Source organism: Alligator sinensis, unplaced genomic scaffold (genome assembly GCF_000455745.1).
Source record: "Alligator sinensis unplaced genomic scaffold, ASM45574v1 scaffold652_1, whole genome shotgun sequence".
Lineage (NCBI taxonomy): Eukaryota > Metazoa > Chordata > Crocodylia > Alligatoridae > Alligator > Alligator sinensis.
In genome coordinates this window covers 2,428,973-2,434,223 of record NW_005842010.1, presented here as the reverse complement: position 1 = coordinate 2,434,223, position 5,251 = coordinate 2,428,973, and positions in this window count along the sequence as shown.

Genomic DNA, 5,251 nt, shown 5'->3' with positions numbered 1-5,251 from the left:
ACAATATAACAGTATTTATAAGATTTTCTACATGACCTAAGGTCCACCAATTTACAGACAGCAGAATTCATATTAACTGGTAAAGGTTTAATACAGAAATGAAGATATTTTTTCTCAACCATTGTATTCCCACAAAACCTCTATCTTTATCTCTCTCTCATGTGTGCAAACAATGTAGCATCAAAACATTCATGTAAATTTTAAAAGATTACCGGCACTAAATAGGGAAGCTTATTTCTTGCATTTTACACCTGAACTTTAGAATTAAATTGTTATTTCAAATGAAAATAACTCAAGAAGTTTCAGCATGTTTTACAATACACACAGAAAAAATTCATGCATATAGTATGAACCTTTGAAAACTTTTTTTTCCAAATAAAGAATGTTTCCAAATGAAGAAGCTTTACTTGCATTTCATTCTACCTTTTCCAAAAACAACACATAGTACTCATATTACTGCAGGATACTGCAGTAACAAGAAACCTTTCCACAGATCTAGTGTATCAGTTCATTTGCTAATGTCACCCTTTAACTGATCTAAGACTATGCTCAATCTTCTTTTAATAAGAAAGGAATAAGGGGAGGATTCTTTAACACTATTATTTGCATTTCGTAACTCCTCAGAGACACAAACAGCATTCATATCCTACTTTTTTTTAGAAGTGCTATTCACACTTTCTTAAATGCAAGCTTTATGAAAACAACAAAAGGGAAAAATATTACATACCAAGTTAGAAGAGAGGGATGATTCCTCCAGTTCACTCTTGCCCTAATTGTGCTTGGAATTGACCTATAAATGAGACTTTAAAAGAAAAATAAAATGTTTGAATATAACTTGTTTTAAATTGAAAACAAAATGTAAATAGTTTATCTGAGCACCAATGACTGTCATTTACTTATATTGCCACATCCTTAATGAACAGAGCTTTACTATAGCTAACTATTTTATTAACACTGACTTACAACAGATTCCCAAACACAGGAAGGTGCAGGAGGCCCAAAGGTTTACTTATCGATAATCTCAAAATGATTTAATTAAGGTTATTATCACAATATTATCTGAAATGCTCCAGGTCCTGGGGATAGATTTTCACAATAACCAATTCTTGCACGGCAGTTAAGATGCAAAGTCTGTTAGCAGATACACCTTTATATTCAGCATACCACTGGCTTTGGAGCTCAGACTAGATTTAGCACAGTTTGTCAAAGACAAAAACAGGATGATTATGGGTGGATAATGGACCATCCAATTTGGTGATTTAAAGTTTTGCTCTTGTAAGAAATGATTAGTCCCAGAAAAACAGAAACTTAAAAATGAAAAAAAGACTCGGAGCATAATTGCTACACATGCATGTAAACAACATTTAAGTGGTGGGGGAAATGGTATCTATAATACAAATGTTTAGTTTTTTTATTGTAAGTGTATTTAATACCCTAGGCCAGGGGTTCTCAAACTTTGTGATACTGTGTCCCCGAGTGCTGGATGGCAGCAGGGGTGGGGGATGGGGAGCTTGCATGTGGCAGTTGCCACTGCCGTCCACCACTCTGCACCGTTGCTGCACACTGCTTCCCTGCACCACTGCGCATACACCCTGGGAAGTTTGCGGCCCCCTTTTTAGTTGCTTGCAACCCCCTGGAGGGTTGTGATCCACAGATTGAGAACCACTGCCCTAGGCATTTTATTTTAAGTTTATTTGGGGATTTATCAGAACCCAGTATTCATATGAAGAGAAAAAAATCCTGTAAAATTAAAAATTGAAAATAGTTTGTTTTGGATCCAAACTATATTAAAAGGAATTAAAAAACTGTTGGTAATCAATGTATTAATTCACCTGGGATTAAAGAAGCCATTCAAATATTTCTAGGTTTTTTTTTTTTACTATGGAACAAAAATGAATGCTCATAGCTTCAGGAAGAGTAGACATGTAAACCATAGTTCAAAAACTGTATTTAGTGGCTGCATCCCCATGAGCACAGCCATGCGGTACATGGTGCTGCAGACACATATGCAGAGCCACATACTGCATGTTCAGGTATTCCTCATGCTGCAAGGTAGCAGCATGGGGCAGGGTTTTGACCACAGGAGATCCCAGGGTCAAAAAAACCTACACAAAAAAAGTGGGGTGGTGCATGTGGGAACAATGCATGCTGCCAAAAACCAGAGCCTGGATGTCCGAAGCCATGCTCTGCCTGCCAGCCAGGCTCTGAGTAGCAGGATCACCACTGCTGCAGCCCCAAGAGGCTCCCAGAGCCCCGGGTAAGGCTTCTGGGGCTAGCCCAGTGTTAGCCCCAGCCTCCCCTATCCCACCCAGGGTAACTTGCCATGTGCCAGAGGGCGCGTCATATGGGCATTTCCTGGGGACAAGTAGAAGTGGCACAAGGTTTCCCAATGCTAGTTGTTCCTGTGGAAACAAACGTCCACATTTATGTGGACATGGCCAATGGGTACATCTACATTTGTGCTTTACTGCGGAGTTGACTAATTACCTCTGCAGTCAAGCATCACTGTCTATGTGAGCACCAATATTAGGGCACAGTAAATTAATTAACTTTGCCATAAGATAGTACTATAGTACTAAATGATAGTACAGGGACAGTACTATGTTACAGTGAAGTAAGATAGTACTATCTTACAGTGGAGTAAGATAAACTGCAGTGAAATGCATATGTAAATGCTGACCTAGGTATAAACTGTGCCTGGTTAGCTTGGTCAGTAGGGGGGCAGATCTCCACTTGCTGCCTAGCGACATAGCTTGTGCCCTAGCCTGCCCCTCTGCCACCAACACCACCACCCAGAGGCCAGAGCTGAATCTCCTAGGGCCTGCTGTCCTAGGTGCATGTGTAGACACTGTGCCCATGAGTAGTTAATTCCAGCTCAAACTGCACTGCAATTTATTTCATTGCCTTAATTTCACATGTAGATGTACCCAATGAGTGTTTCCAATGATAGACAGCCCTTGAAATCTACAGTTATAGCTATTCACTGAAATTTAGAATGAAGGAAAAGAAAGTAATACTTTAAGTTTTCTTATCACAATGAAAGTAAGAAACCCAGTCATTCTTAGACTTTACTGAATAGTTTTCTCTCAGGCATAAATTTTGAGTATGTTTGTAAATAATCTCTTTTCTTGATCTGTGAAAATTTACTCCTTTTAATATTTTCTAGCAAGGGTATTTATGAATCATTAGTTTAATTATTTAATAATAAATTACTATTCATTATATGTTTGCTATATAATTCACATGGTATTTATTTCTGCCCTAATTGGATGGTTTATGCCAATGATGCTCAAACTTTTTGCCCAGTGGTCCAGCCATAAAGTCCCTGGGCTGCCTGCAGGTGAAATAGGGCTGGTTGTCCCAATCCACTGCTCTGGACAGGTACACTGGGAACCAATCTAGCTGCATGGAGGGAAGTGGGGGCAGCCTGGCCCTCATCCAGCCATTCAGGGGAAGGGGGTTTGGCCCACCTCCAATCTGGCCCTGCAGTGAGAAGAGAATGGGCATGACCAGGCCCATGGACTGGATGCCATGGGCTGGAGGTTGGACACCCACGATGTATGTAATTAACTACTAGTATTAAAATGACAAATAGCTTAATATATGGCTGAAATTTACATAATGTTGCTTAGGTAAGCTATTGATATATTAGCCAAATTACAGCACAGATTAAGAATTAGATTGAATTCTATTATCTTATTCTTAATGCAATTTGATCTGGTTGAAATTATATTATTCACTGCCATATTAACACAGGATTTTGAAAAGTGAAAATGTTGTATATATTGGGATCTTTACATTCATACCACATATATACTCTGCATGGGCATGTGCATGCATACACACCATCAGGCCATGTTCATTCTGGCAGCTGCTTCACACCCTTACTTCCTCTCCTTCAACATTTCACCTACATAACACAGTGAGTCCCCCTGTAGCTCCCCTCTCCTGCTTACCCCCTTTCCTCACTCACCAGCCCTACTCTGCTGTCCCATCATTCTATGGGTATCAGAGTCCAAGAAAACAGCAAGTCCCACCCGGGAATAATGCCTCCTGGGATGCTGGAGGACTGAAAATTGGTCATTTAATCTCCATGAAAGATTTAGAAATTACACAAAATCAAGCTGCCTAGAACAGCTCAAGGATAATTCTTGCATCAAGTGGCATAACTCTAAAATGCATAGAGTGCACTTAGCACTAGTTAAGCTGTTGAAGGTACAATCATTCAAGTTTTGAGTGCTCTTAACACAAGCTAATTGTAATATGTAATCTCATCCTGAGTATTAGCATATTTTATCCAGCATACTTCACTGATACTTAAATCTGTACAATGGGTATAAACATCCAGGAACAAAAGGTTATTTCCCTAGAGAAATGCAAAGTCTGTTTAAAGCTTCTATGTCCATAACTAGATACTTTTGTTTGTTTTTTCTATTATTGGTACATATATACGTACTTTGTTTATCATATGTGTAAGAGCTGCAACATACTTCACTGCATATAGTATAGGACAGAAGTTCTCAAACTGTGGTCCATAGACCACCACTGATCCCTGAGCTCCATTCAGGTGGTCCGCAGAAAGGTTGTGGAACATTCGGGAATATCTGTACTTGTAAGGTCAGACTACTGATATTAAAATATGAGTTGTGTGCTTTGATATGCTTTGATATGTAGAACAAAAAAAAGTTTAAGTGGTCCACCAAGACCCTCAGCAATTTTCAAGCAGTCTATAAAAAAAAAACCCCAAAACAAACGCTTGAGAGCCACTGGTATAGGAAACTTCATTAGATTTTTAATGACTTTATTACCATGTTCATTCTGAAAAAAACTATATAATATAACCTCATAGATTCATAGATGTTAGGGTCGGAAGGGACCTCAATAGACCATCGAGTCCGACCCCCTGCATAAGCAGGAGAGAGTGCTGGGTCTAGATGACCCCAGTTAGATACTCATCTAACCTCCTCTTGAAGACCCCCAGGGTAGGGGAGAGCACCACCTCCCTTGGGAGCCCGTTCCAGACCCTGGCCACTCTAACTGTGAAGAAGTTCTTCCTAATGTCCAATCTAAATCTGCTCTCTGCTAGCTTATGGCCATTATTTCTTGTAACCCCCGGGGGCACCTTGGTGAATAAATACTCACCAATTCCCTTCTGTGCCCCCGTGATGAACTTATAGGCAGCCACAAGGTCACCTCTCAACCTTCTCTTGCGGAGGCTGAAAAGGTCCAGTTTCTCTAGTCTCTCCTCATA